Here is a 15,494-nt window from a genome sequence, read left to right on the forward strand (position 1 = left end):
TTTAAGGGAAGATATTATATCTGGATTCTCATTTCTGTTCTATTACCTATGTATCTATCTAGATCATTCAGGGTTAAATGAAGAAACAGGAAGAAGCAGAAACAGGAAATTTTCATTGACAATTATGAGGCCCCGCTAAGCATTAACATGTGTTCAACATGTGATCCCAAAATCCACAGTCAGATTGTCAGAAAGACCAGATAATCATTACCTTAAACTTCATGAGTGTAACTAGAAACTTGGAAGCATGAGAGATGAATAATAACCTACGGGATGAACTTAAAGTCATGTCATTTCTTTTTGTCTCTGAATATGTTGATGTAGGTATACTGCCAACGATGGGGTCATTTGTCACAGGTTTTCACATACACACACTTAACTCATGGGTCAGGGGAAACTGAAGGAAGATACTGGGAGTGTTACATGACGACAAGTTAAATGAATAGATTAGCAATGATGTATGCGCTACAAAATGCCCAATGTCTCTCTCATTAAGCCTCCAGCTCTCATTAGAGGCTACTCCTTATAATAGACCCTACCTGGAAAAATACAAGAAATTAATAGCAGGGTATATTTCTCAGCCTAGCCAAATTGACACAAGATTGTCCCCCATTTTCAATTTGCTACTTATGTGCATATCTTTAACTCAAGTTCTTTGACTCCAAATTACATTAGAACCTCTGTAAGTTAACACCAAGGACTGTAACGAACTGATCAACATAAGGAACTAGGCATACTGTACTGACATGTGCATGTGGTACATGTCCAGTCTCTGAAAATTAGGTCAACTTAAGGAGGTGGTCAGCTATGGAGGTATATAAAACAATAACATGATAAAACTATTTCTTTTACAGAGAATATATTAACTTTTTCCATAGAAGATACTATAAAGTTCTTTTTCTTATAATGAAGAAATGCTTACTTTTATGTATTTAAAGTGTTCAGTGTTAACATTTTTAATATTACAATGAATACACACATTACGTTTCTGGAGAGAATTAGATATGTTAACATCTACTATAGAGCAAGTAAAAACTGCTCCCTGCACAACAATCCCTTTCTTTGGCAATGAAAGCCTGGAGTAAGTATCCAGAAAAATGACCCTTGGTGCTTATATTTTTGCTTCTTCCAGAAAGACATTTGCTCTTTGTTCAGGATCCTGAGTTCTTTAACTCTTTTGAATTGTTTTAGGAAAACTCTGGGATAGTATAGAAAAACAGCTTTCCAAAGGGAGATGGCTCTGAGACACTAAACAATGACTCATTACACTTTAGCGTGGTGAATTGATGAATTTTTTAGAGGTTACTTAAAAAAAGTAATCACTCCTGGGCAGCATAGGAGTTCTCAGAAGAGTAAAATCCACACAGTCTACCCCAGGTGTTACCTTAAATCCCTTTCCAGTTCTTTCATTGTGTTATCAGATGTTCACATACAAACATTGTAATCATCATGTGGCTTCACACAAACATGATGCATTAATAATATTATGATTATGTAGTAGGTGAAGATTTTAATATTACAGTCATTTAAAGGGGATCATAAAATAGTGAAATCAGGTTTAAGCTGATTATCTTAAGGAAGGCTGAAGATGAAGATCTCTTGTGTCTTATAAGCAATTTTTGATATTTACTTAACCTATTCTGTATCAATTTTGAGCACTCCCAGTCAACCCAGTGTTTTTTCTTCCCCCTGTGGTGAAGAACTTGAATTTTTCTCCTTAAAAATATAGAAATATCTTTTCACAGGAAAGATAAACCCCATTTTTGTCAAGGTTTACAACACAAGGATCTATCTGCCATCATAGATCTCATGCTTATGAAGGTCTACATAAGTCTGAAGTTTGGGAAATACAGTATATCTAGAGTTCTAGCTATACATTTGTTAACTTATATTCAAAGCCTTCCTATATTGCCCAGGTCCCAAGCTTAAATTGGTGTATACAGAAAGCTCAAACTGTACAGAAATAAAAATATTTTCTCTACAATCCCATGTTATTGCAATCCTCATTTATGCCACATAATTATAGCTGATATTCATGACAATCTATTCCATAATACATTTTTATTCTTTTTGCCTTTGGAGAGCACTGAATTATTTCTGATTCTTTAGCTGCTATGATGACCTAAACTTTTATTTCTGAGGTTTTGTGCATTAGCAGAATTACTTGAATAGGGTAGATGTAATCTTTTAGTGTTACAATTTTTAAATACAGGATATGATATCACCGAGACAACATTCTAAGGGATCTCCTATATCGGTAATATACTCTTTCATACCTACAATATGTGTTTGTAACCAAATTTTCCTTTGGAAGTCACTACAGCATAGGAGCATGTGGAACACGGAGTGTTCCAGTGGTAATCTAGATCTCTAGTTTAATAGAGTAGTTGTATTGTCTGTTGGAATTCCTCCACTTTGAATAAAGATCTCTAGTTCAGTAAAACCCAAAGTCAAGAAGATAGAAAGGAGAAAATTCCTGGTGAATACTAAGGGAATGGGGAGAAGACCAGGGGAATTTCAGCACCTGGATGTATGGACTGTTGAAAAAAGAAGCATTGTATAAGTAGTCCCCAGGTTGCAAATAAGTTATAGGTTTGTTCCTAAGTTGAACCTGTGTGTAAGATGGGACAGGTACATTTACCTTTTACCTATAACATCCTCCATCCGAAAGTGTGAGTTTTATGTCAGTCAGATGTTTCTAACTTGGGGAATTACTGTATAGTTTCTATTTGTAAGTGTGGGTTGTGTGTTTAAAACTCAGACACTGCTTGTATGTATGTTGGATGCTAACTTGAAGTACCGAAGCCTCAGCCTCAGAAAGTATTCTCATTTACCTAGCATTGTTACTGAAGCTTCATAAGGGCATTGTTACTGAAGCTTCAAACTGATAGAAAAAAATGGTGGGATCAATAAACACAATTAGCATTGGACTATTGCCACAATAATTGCTGTGCAACTAATTCTTCAGAAGTAATGTTGTGTAAGGCACTCTGTAAGGCCATGGATGTCAGTGATGGCAAAGCTTTCTATCTTAGAAGGAAAATGCATAATCACAGTAAATTTAATGACAGGTAAAGACAAAGTGGTGAGTCTTCCATCGTGAAAGTGGTAACACAAGATAATTGGTCACTCTGAACAATGGTGAAATATTTGGGCCTCAGTGATAGTCTGTGTTTCTGGGCACTTAGCAGAGGCCACAGTCTGTTCAGATCTGATTAAGTAGAGTTGTGGTGTAATCTCTATTCATGCTGTCATAGCTATTTTGTTCAAATACATTGGGCAACTATTTATGTCAGTGTATCCTACAAAAGGTTAATTGATATCCACAGTGGATTATCCTATCTTAGGCACACAATTTGTTTTTTTTTTTTTTTTGAGACAGGGTCTCATGGCTTCTCCCTGGGAGAGTGTCGTGGCTTCACAGCTCACAGCAACCTCAAACTCTTGGGCCTAAGCAATTCTCTTGCCTCAGTCTCCAAAATAGCTAGGACTACAGGCAACTGCCACAATACCCAGCTATTTTTCTGTTGCAGTTGTTAATTGTTGTTTAGCAGGCCTGGGCCAGCCTCGGTGTATGTGGTTGGCAATGTAACCACTGTGCTATGGGTGCCAACCCCATGAACAGGTGTTTTTGATGGCTGTGAATCTGTACATAATTTTGTGTGTATTGGCATTATTGTGGGGAGAATTACCACAAGGGTAAGAAGCACTGGTATAAAAGATAATTAGATGTGGAGTAAATACATACGTTGTAATTTCAACATCTGTCTCCTTAACACTTGCTGAATGTAATTGTTAACTGTATTGTTGAAATGTCCATCATTTACTATTTTTTCTTTAGGAACATTATTTTCATAGAATGAATTTTTTTATAAAGAGAGAAATACTATGTTAGGATTGTCTTCAAAGGTTTTTTTAATCTTAAAACTGAAAGGGACATGTCAAAGGACATGTGTCTCTGTTGCTCCACTACCAAAGATAAAACTTAGAAAAACATTCTGAACATATAGAAACCCAGAAGTTACTGTTATGAACATTTATGAGACAATTAGGGAAATTTGAACATTGGAATTTGAATACATTAAGAAATGATTGGTGTAATAGAGGCAAAGTGGCTATGCTAATAAGAAGGAACAGAAGGATGAGAAAAAATAAAAAATAAAAAGAAGAAGCAATCTTTATTCTTTATAGATATATATTGAAGTATTTATGGATAAAATAATACATTGCCAGGGATTTATTCAAAATAATCCAGAGCTGGGGGCAGGGCAGGCAGTAAGGTTAGGGATGAATCATGACTGGTTGTATGTTAATAATTCTTGAAGCTGAGACAATAATCTTTCTTTTTTAAATGTATTTGAAATTTACTTGAATTTCAAATAAAATTGCATTGAAATTTGAATTTCATATAAAAACAAATACAATCACCTGAGTTTATACCCAAAGAATAAAAAGAAAAAAAAATAAAAAGCCAATACATTGGACAAAACTGAACATAACTAGGGCATTCTTCCCTCTTTACTCTAGAAATCAGCAATTAGAGCAAAATAGCAGAGCATTACTCCACCTTTTTTTGTACGCACTAATTTTAGAGCAATCAAGTAGCCATAATCGATGAGAGAAAACAAGCTTTCTGTCTCTCTCTGACAGAAAGGAGACATGAGGTCTGACATGAGGTCTCCCCTAGGCTAGTCTCAAACTCCTAGGCTCAAGAGATCTTCCTGCCTTAGCTCCTAAACAGCTGCATTAAACACCACACCCAGCAAGGGAAAAATCTTTACAAAGACATCTGGCAAGAATGTTCACATTAGAAAGTCAACATCTGCACTCCTTAATTGATTCAAACAAGGACTACCAATACCATTTTCTCTACTTATGTACATTTTGGGAAACTTTATACTGTAGGGAGATGCTATTATCATGACACAGTAAATAAAATCCATTATCATTTTTAGGAACTGTTTAAGAGAGGTGAAAGGTAAATGTATTCAGAAAATTTTATTTCCATACACTAGGTTTATAGTATTATTTACTTTAGCCAACAATAATTAAAATCCCCATCCAAAAGACCAATAGGCAAGTAGGCAAGATATATTTTTAACAAAAGTTCCCAATTCAAGTAACCAATCAATGAAGCACATTCCGAACACGAGGCAAGAGAAGAAAACAGTTGGCCATTTTCCATCTTGAACTACCTTTGACATGGTCTTGAGTCCTTAAAAAAGTTAGGTAGAGTATTCTGGTAATACTTCCCATAAACTCCTGGGAATCCTGAATTCGCAAAGTGAATGCAACAGGGAAATTCATGTTTACCAAGTCACAGGATACACTTGGCTGCCCAGGGGAAAAAGTGTAAAAGAGAGAAAAAAATCTCACTTAACAACATCAGGAAGGCTCCCAGACATGCTATTAAAGTGGCACTCCCAGTTTCCTGGCTATCTGACTTGAATGGCAGACAGAAGGATGACAGGAAGCCAATCCCTCATTACAGCTGTAATCTGATAGAGCTGTAATTGTGGAGCACAGTAATTGTGATACCGATACTAGCATGTATGTTCAGAATCCCTGAAATGATAAATGGATTATTAGTGTCATGCTTCTGAAAAATTCCCAGGTACACATTCCTAAATGCTAAAATGTGGAAGCCTTTCCCCAGGAGCCAGAGTATGGTGGCAGTCAGCAGGAGCTATTGAGAAAGATGAATGTTGGCAGGAAGAAAATCACCAAGGAAGGTGTACTGATGACAAAGGTTGACTTTGCTGACACCACTATTATGGTGGTAGATACAGACTTTCCACATTCCCACACAGGTGATGTCAGAGGGGAATGTTGAGGCACTCCTCTATGTGCCACACTCGCCGCTCCACGAGGCCCATGGAAGTCACTGACAGGAGGCATCACACAGTGATAAGAGCAAAACCTACCACTTGCCAATTGGCACTACTGACGAGGAGCAGCATGGTGGCAGCGTACCCAGGGGAACTGCAAACAACACAGGGCACAGTGAGGTTAGGATCCGTGGGCCTAGGACAACACCCCAATGGGTGAGCAGTACCAGCAGGGAAGTGCTGTATTTGAGAAAGGAGACAATGGACCTTGCTGCTGTGCTGGCAGGAGGACAGCCTCAAGCAAAGCTCAGGAAGGGCCATTTGGCAATACTTACCCAAAGCCTTAAAATGCAGAGCCATTCCACTTCTGGATGTTGGTCCAAAGATATAGTTAAGAATAGCCAGATGTATCTAGCCACAATGATGATCATTATAGTACTGTTTGTAATATTGAAAAATAGGAAAGAACATCAAGTCCAACTGTAGGGCCTGGTTAGATGATTTATGCTATATCCATGCAATGCAACAATATGCCAACATTAAAAATGTGAGTGGAATCATACAGGGTATAATATTTTGTGCTTGGCTCTTTTCATCTGGCATAATGCTTTCAAGGTTCGTTCATGTTATAGCATTATGAGAAGTCCCACTTTATTGCTGAATTGTATGCCATTGTATAGATACACTACAATTTGTTTATCCATTCATCAGTTTTCTGACATTGGATTGGTTCCGTGTTTTGGCTATTATGAATGCCGCTATGAACATTCGCATATAAAAGTTTGTGTGAACGTATGTTGTTTCTCTTGTGGAATACCAATAAGTGTATATTTAAGTATAAATAAGTGTATATTTCTCTTTAGAAATAGCTAAACTGTTTTCCTAAGTGGCTACACCATTTTATATCCCCTTAGCAGTGTATGAAGTTTCCAGTTTGTTTCTAACCCTGGGTATTTTCAGTCTTTTTGAATGAATGTCAACACCCATTCTAGTTGACATTACATGTGGTCGAAAGGCAGATATTCACAATTCATCGAGTACAAACAGCATGTTACAAAACAATATGCACAGTACATCATAGATATGAATTGAATTAGAAGGCTACATGTTAAGTTACTAAGAGAAGTTTTCAACTGGATTTGAGGGCTGATGTATTTTAAAAGTAATTTGTATCGTACATACATACATACATATAGAAAAGCGCACAACATCAAAGTGTACAACTCAATCAATTATGACAGGATAAACACCACCCATGTCCCACGACTTAGTTTAAAATAAACAGTATTACACTTCCCAAATATAAAATGGAGATTAGAAGGCTGGGTGCAGTGGCTCACATCTGTGATCCTAGGACTCTGGGAGGCTAAGGCGAATGGGTCACCTCAGCTCAAGAGTTCAAGACCAGCCTGACCGAGAACAAGACTCCATCTCTACTAAAAGTAGAAAAATTAGCTGGCATGGTGGCAGGCACCTGTAGTCCCAGCTACTCAGGAGGCTGGGGTAAGATGATTGCTCAAAGCCAGGAGTTTGAGGTTGTGAGCTACGATGTTGCCATGGCAGTCTACCCAGGGTGACATAGTGTGAGTCTCTCTCAAAAAAATAAAAAATAAAAAATAAATAAATAAAAGTAAAAAATAAAACAAAATGGAGATAGCAAAACTATAAGTATACAGGAGTATGAGCTGATTTTTGCTTGTCATAAAATATGATAGAAAATATACAAAGCAAGATGCATCTAAATACTGGGATTACAAATGATTTTTATCTTTTCTTTTTCAGCTTTAAAGTTAAAGATTATTACTTTTTTAATTGGAAAAGTGGTGACACATACAGAAATACAAACAGAGAAACATAGTGGTTAATGATTATTAAGAGCCATAAAAACATGGGTGTGTTCTGATCCAATCTCTCACTTCTTAGAACTAATTCTGGAGGACAAATCAGAAAGTGTGATCAAAGCTCCTGGGCAATAATGACCCCAAGCAATAACATTAATGCTAGAGAATGAGAAATGAGAGCCATCTGGAGACCAGTCATAGGGGAATCAATATGGAAGCTCCAGTCAATTTCCCAATTCCATGTCACAGACCATATTACTCAACTATTTACAAGGAAGTATGGAAATTCTCACTATTATGAGGGGAATAGGATGCAAATATATATGTCGTTATTACGTATGTTCTGATATGTGTGGGGGAGTTATATGACCACAGTTTTGTTTTTAAAAGACACCTGTGTACATGTGCATAAACTTTGGAAGGTAGTACTTCAGAATGTGAGTGGTGGGTGGTAAAATACTTATTTTCAGCCAGGTACAGTGGTATACACCTGAAATCTTAATGTTTTGGGCGCCTCTTGGGCCTAAGAAATTTTCTTGCTTCAGCCTCCCAAGTAGCTGGGAATACAAGCACCCACCAGAATACCTGGTTATTTTTAAGAGATGGGGTGAGCATCTCTTATTTTTACCTCTTAAAAATAGCCAGGCATTATGGTGGGTGCTTGTGTTCTGACCTTGACTCCAGAACACAAGCAAGCCACCCTCCTCGGCCTCCCAGAGTGCTGGATTATACGCTTGAGCCACAGTGACTGGTAAAAAAAAATATATACGTATTTTGATAGCTGATTTCAAGGTAAGCGTAAGCCTTTGATTTTGTTTTTGCATTTGAAAATAACTTTTCTGTGACAGGGTTTGCATGCTTCCCTAGGCGTTAAAGAAGTCGATTCCCAAATGAAATGAAGCAGGTGGGCTTTCCCAAGTTCGTTCACCTGCAGGGGCAGAGAACCGCCTGTAGGGGCAGCAGTGCTCACAGGGCAGCCTGCCTTGAGACTGCTATGCTCACCCAGGCAGGAGAGGAGACACACACTCCCATGCACACCTGAAAATACACACATATACGCACACAGCTTGTATACACACCCTGTGTACACTCAGCCAAATACACATACACACCACACATACCTATATACGTGCACCCTTCTATAAATACACACCTATATATACACACCCCTATGTACATACACCCTATACACATGCTCCTTGGACACACACCCCTATGGACATACACCCCCGTACAGACACACACCCCTATAAACACACACCCATATGTACCCACCCCTCTATATACACACATACCCTATGTACATGAACCCATACACACACATACACAGATGTACATGTTAGAGTCTGTGTCATGCCCTGAGGAAGGAAGATTCATTACTACAAGTAAACATTACATAATTATGTGCATTTTATAGTCTTGGTTGTGTAGAAATGAAATGATACATGTCTTCTTTCCCTGCATATGAATATGCACAGGAAATTCTGGAAAGACAGACCCTGGAACCACCAAAGACAATCTCTGTGAGTGGGTGTGGAGTCTGTGGGGTGTTGTAATGCCCTGTTAACAGTGTATCTTTGGGCACTGTGTACTTACCATTCTCATGACTTGTTCCTGTTAATGTGATAGATCCAATGTTAGGAGAGACACACAGAGACAGAAAAAAACGTCATAGGAAGGAGAGTGTGTGCAGTGTCCTGGCAAAGACAGCTCTTCGAAATACCTTTCTAAGTAAAAATATCATTTGCACAAGAGTTTGTACAGCAGAGGTTTCTTTCCTATGAAAAATAAGGAAAACATATAGTACCTATTTATACATGTATAAATACACAGGTATAATATAACATGCTCACGATAGAGAATTTCTATCTGTTAGGAATTCCCACTGAATTTCCCAACAGTTAGGAAATGGCTAACAGTGGTCACCCCTGGAAGAAGTGCAGGCATGGCAACAGCTGTGGAAAGCTGCCCTTTTGCGTGGAAGTTTGCATCTGGAGGGAATACTACCATTAGCAAAGTCAACAGCAGATGCAAACAGGCTTATCCTGAGAATAACCACTCTCATCTGCATTATCAGGATCTAGTCAAGGGCAAGTCTCAGGAAACTGGACCTCTGACAGAGAAAGCATTTTCAGAGGCTACTGTCTATTCTCTCTGCAGGCTATCACCTGAGAGACTTCTTCATGTGCACAGCAAGACAGCCAAGTGTCTCCTCCTCTCTCTCTACCTCACCACCTCCCCTCTGGACTCCCATGTTCTTCTGTATGATATAAGTTCTTCAGCTGTCTGACCCTTCTTGCTCTCTCCTATTTTGCCTATTTTGTGTGGCTCCTCTTCACCCCTGCATGTTAATAAATTAGCACACATATTCCATCATTTTATAGACTCAGATCATCAAAACTTGTTGGGGTGGGGGGAGGAAAAAAAAGAAAATTCCCTTCACCCACTACAGAAGAGCTTTCTTCTGAGTCACTTTTATGGTGCACTTCAGAGTAGGAGTCTCACATCTATTTCTGCATGCAATCTTTTGATGTCAACTGATATGGAGCCTCCAGAAAACTCCACTGTCCACTCACAAGAGGAGAGTGAAAATAATTTTGACCTTGTGCACCCCACCCCGACACAAAAAATGCAGCAAACAATACAACTATATCCACAGTGACAGAAGTGACTTTGCTCCAGGCAGCTCAGCTCTGTGTCATGGACACTTGGGAGCCATAACACATTAGCACACAGCAGCGCAGGTAACAGAATCCTCACCCAGATTTTCCAAAAGGAAACCACTCACAGATCCACAGTACAATGATCTGAATGAGAAACCAAGTACTATGGTACAATACCATGACCTACAGATTTTCCTCAGATTTCACTGATGAGCCAATCAGCATTCTCATTCTTCTGGAGGAGTCCAACAGGACCACCTGTCAGGCTGCCTTTGCCTCCTAACTTCAAACAGTCCCATCTTTTATCACCTGACACCTTTTCAGAGAAATGTTTGAGTTTGTTTTTTCATGATAACTTTCCACACTGTGGATCTGTCTGATGTATTTGTGGCAAGAACACAAAGGAGGGGAGACTGTGCCCTTTTCGGAGCAGCACACTGTGTACAATACTATGTTCCCAGCATGGGGGCGCTGGACCCAGCACAGGTGTCCTCAGGATCTGGCCAAGAGCTGGGATAAGAGGTCTGGGTTTATTGGGATATGTTTGTGTGGCTCAAGACACAGTATATGCAAGAATAACCACACAATGCACATGTTCTCTTTCAGTGGGAAGTGTGGGACACAGAAACGCTCGGAATGCCTGTATGTGCAGTCCAACATCAGCATGCCTGACACATCTTGTTATCAAGTCGGATAGGTCATGGCAAAGAACGCACAAAACCCTCACCCTCACTGATTCGGCACACCAGATCAGAGCACTGGTGCTTGGAGCAGAACCCTCGCACACTGGCAGCCGTAAGTCCTGGCACTTGGCACATGACCAAACGATGATACAGTTGCACAACCCCACACCACAGTAGTCACTTATAGCTGCATTTGAATTGCTCCTGTGTATGAATTTTTTGATTATGTCAAAACTCAACACAGGGGTTGGGGCCTGTAGCTCAGCAGCTAGGGTGCCGGCCATATACACAGGAGAAGAGGGGTTCAAATCCAGCCCCAGCCTGCCAAACAACAACAACTACAACAAGGCAGGTATTGTGGCGGGCGCCTGTAGTCCCAGCTACTTGGGAAGCTGAGGCAAGAGAATCGGTTAGGCCCAAAAGTTTGAGGTTGCTGTGAGTTGTGTCACCATAGCACTCTACCCAGCGTGACAGCTTTAGGCTGTTTCAAAACAACTAAAATGTATTTGTCTGTTTTCTAGACTCTGTCAAAATATTCACTTTTCCATCTAATTTTGAATTATTTTTATTGGAAAGTGTCTTGCCCCTCCAACAAAAGCCTAGCCTTCAGATTTCACAAATCTGCTCCCAAATAGAGAACCATTTCTAATCTCACCAACAAAAAGAGAGCAACTGTCTCTCTCAGGTGGTTGGGAGATCTATTCTGACTGCAGGAAGGCACTTCCTCCAAGTTCTGGGTAAATGATGAGAACCTATTCACGTCTCAGTGCTGCTCTCAACCAGGCCTGGGCCCTAAGCTTATCAACACACATCGACTCACCTGAGGAAGCTGGGGCCCACAGAGGCTAGGCCCCAGCTAGGGGCACTGCCACACAACTCACAAGTGACAGAGGTGACTCTGCTCCAAAAAGCTCGGCTCTGTGTCATGGACAATTTGGAGCCACACCACATTAGCACACAGTAGCGCAGTAACAGAAGCCATGAATGGCCCCAATCCTTCACACTCCCCTGCATGTGCAAGGTGACTTTATAGTTTCTTGCACTAAGGAAAGGGATACCAGATCCAACCAGAATGCTGGATCTGGCCACGTCATCTGCTTTGCCAATGGAAGGCTGGTAGGTGACATAGGACCAAAGCCAGGTCAAAACATCTCTGTGATTGTGACAGGGTTCATTCTTGTGTGTACCTGCTGTGGACACACCTAGGCAAGACTGCTGGTTCCAGGAGGAAGAAGAGGGTCACAGGGCAGTGAGCCCAGCCTGGCCCAGACACTGACAGCAAAGTCCGTGGGCTGAGTACTTCATCACCCTGACAGATGCTGAGATTTTATAGCTGTTTGTTCTGTGGCACTGCTGGGGAATAGCTAACTGATATGACCTGTGCACATGACCTTTTTCTAACTGCAAACTCACTGGCCTTACTTCAACTGCCACAAATAAGTTATACACAATCAATGACACAATTTCCTCAAATGAGTGAAGATCATTTCACAATCTGACATGACAAGGATATTGACTCCTTCTTAAAAAAGGTATGACACAAGTAAATCAAAGACACGCTCCTCACTTGAAGAGACACAATTTATTCTGTTCAAGTCAAGCGGGATGATGTGGCGATAGGTAGGTAGTATCAAGCATGCATCGATCCACATTTGCCCTGGTGGACTGACAGATGCAGGCAGCCAGCCACAGGCCACACCCCACTCACTGGGGCATTGCATAGCTATGCCACAATGGAGGGCGCTGGGCAGCCACCACCTAAGGGTGCCAAGTGCTGCCCATTAGCACCAGATTGTTCTCAGATGCAGCTATATACAGAGTTATGTACACTGACTCTGCAGAATCTTTGGGTCCCTGCCGACCAGACATGTAAGAGGCAAATGGGAATCAGACGAGCCATTTTATGTGTTGTGCTAAGAGGGAACTAGAGCATTATATATATTGCTATGTGTAATAGACAGTCCTAAAAACACATCAGAAGGCTGGGCACAAACACACAGATTTGATTGTTCACAGTTTACACAGGTATCATCAAAATGACCACAACACTGTACTTGAGGAGGGAGAATGACAGCTACAAGCTTTGTCAAACCAAATACTAGGCTATGATTTGGGTTGTCTCCCAAGGGAGAGAGACAGAGGCTAGTGGGCAGTCAGCTACCTCCTTCCAGACAGCCCATATTCCAAGCAAGTGACTGCCAGGACGATGAGGAGGAGGACACTTCACTGGCAGAGAGGGACATTTCTGGTTACAGCTAACTGAATTTAGCAAGAATAAACACAGCTGAAAAGGATCCTTTCTGGATTGGTAGGCTGCCAAAAAGGCGGTTATTATTGCCTGTATGACTGGAGACTGCCAGGTTGAGTGTGGCTGTAGCAAAGTGATTAACACCAGCAAGGCGCCTCTGGCTCAGCAAGACGGGATGCCAGTCTTTTAAGACACCTGTGTGTGTGCCTGTGTGTGTGTGTGTGCACTTTGGTAAGGCTGTGGGCACTGCTGACAAAGGGAGATCTCCCCACCTGCTGGAAAACTTTGTATGGGAATATGGGGAAATGAGGATTAAAATGAGCCCCTGATAGAATAGACCCCCTACTATCACCTCCACATGAAGGCATTAGAGAGATTCATTCACCACTGACCCTGCATTTAATTACACAAACAGTTGTTGAATATACCAAATCTATAATTATGAGATTAAAAACAAGTTATGACCAAGGCATCAGCAGATGAATGTCTCTTTCTGTGCTATCTGTCATGTGTATATCTTCTTTGGTGGAGTGTCTATTCTAGTCTTTTGCCCACTTTTTAATAGGGCTGTTTCTTTTCTTACCGTTGCATTTTGAGAGTATTTTTATATGTCCTAGATACAAATCTTTTGTCAGATAAATGATTTGCAAATATTTTCTCCCAGTCTGGGACTTATCAATTGGAAACAATTATCAATCGGCAAGACAGTGCTTTTTTTTCTTCTTCTTCTTCTTTTTAACAAATAAGGGCCTTTTTAGAATCTTTCCATTTCAACCAATAAAAAGGCTCTTTCTTTAACCTGTGTGGCAGAAAAAGATGAACTTTAGGAGAAGTATAGTCCACAAGACCTCTGAAAAACTGGAGGAAGGGATCTTATAGTGCATGAAATGTGGCCTTCTTGGTGACAGACTAAAGGAGGCAAACAGAGAAAAGTAGGCAATGACCATTCGTGACAACGCTCACAGTAAAAATGCTTTTGAGTTTTAAGCTCTGGAGGAAGAAGCTTAAAAATACTCTGTTGTTCTTGGGAAACAGGTAACAAGCACATATCACCGTATGTACTGGTTTTAATCTTAGTATGAGGGAACCCAAGATGTAGCTTGTTCACTTCACAGTTGGTTTGTAACCCCTACAGAACTTTTCACCTTTCCAAAATGTTAATAAGTTACCCACACCATTTTTGCTAGGTCAGAGAATGTGATCACGTGACAGACAATGAATGCTCACACTGTTAATAAGCAGGGACAACACGGCAGTCCATGCCCTGAGGGATCGCAGGAAAACACACGCCAGGGTGTCCCTTCTCATGCAGCTAACGAGGCACTGGCCACTTCCCAGATGGCTGGTAGGGCATCTGAAGATGGGAGGAGCACCAGATTTGCCATTGAAAAGGACCGCTTGCAATGCACCACAGCCATCCCCAGGAAATTCACCATTTGGCAGGGCTTACTGTCAGGTGTCATGCTTAAAGAAAAACAGCTAACAGTGAGTCTCTCTGCTCAGTGTGCAAAAGGAAACTAAAAAATTAAATAAATCATCCCCCAAACAGAGATAGTTATTGTTTTTCTACTAGTCCCTCTGCTTCAGGAGGAGCCTCTTTCTGGGATATAAATGCAGGCTGGCATTTTTTCCATTTGCATCCTTGGAGCAGTGCTTGGAGCCCCATGTTTTGCCTCTGCTGGGGCCATAGCTCTTATTTGCTTCTGTCGAGCTGGAGGCTGTCAAACCAGCATTTCAGTTGTTCTCTGCCAAGGTGTATTTTGTCTTCCAGCTCCCACTGCCTGATGATGAGAGCTGACTTCATCTTCACAAAGTGCTCATAGTCGGCCAGGTGGTCCGTGCTGAGATAGCTGGCCAAGATGTCAAAGACCACACGCTCCCTGCAGTCCAGGTTCTACCTAAGCTCCTTGGCATCTTCGTGCATCTGGATGAGAACTCTCTGCTTCTCGAGCAAGGATTTCTGTTGATAGAGAGACAAGCTCACTGAGTACCACACAACAACAGGAGCTTTGGCCAACTCTTGAAAACTCTTGCACCCTTGGGGGCTGGTCCCATGGCTGCCCATCAAATTGCCAACAGAAACACTGATGCCACCAGAGGCAAAATGGGATCTACATAGGGACACAGGTGACAAGAGCCTTGTGGCTATGGTACAAGGCTTTGGTACTGCCCTTCCAAAACCCATCCACAGGCCCCTGTGGGATTCCTTCCACTGTATGTACCTCCATCTC

Source organism: Nycticebus coucang, chromosome Y (assembly GCF_027406575.1).
Source record: "Nycticebus coucang isolate mNycCou1 chromosome Y, mNycCou1.pri, whole genome shotgun sequence".
NCBI classification, from domain to species: domain Eukaryota; kingdom Metazoa; phylum Chordata; class Mammalia; order Primates; family Lorisidae; genus Nycticebus; species Nycticebus coucang.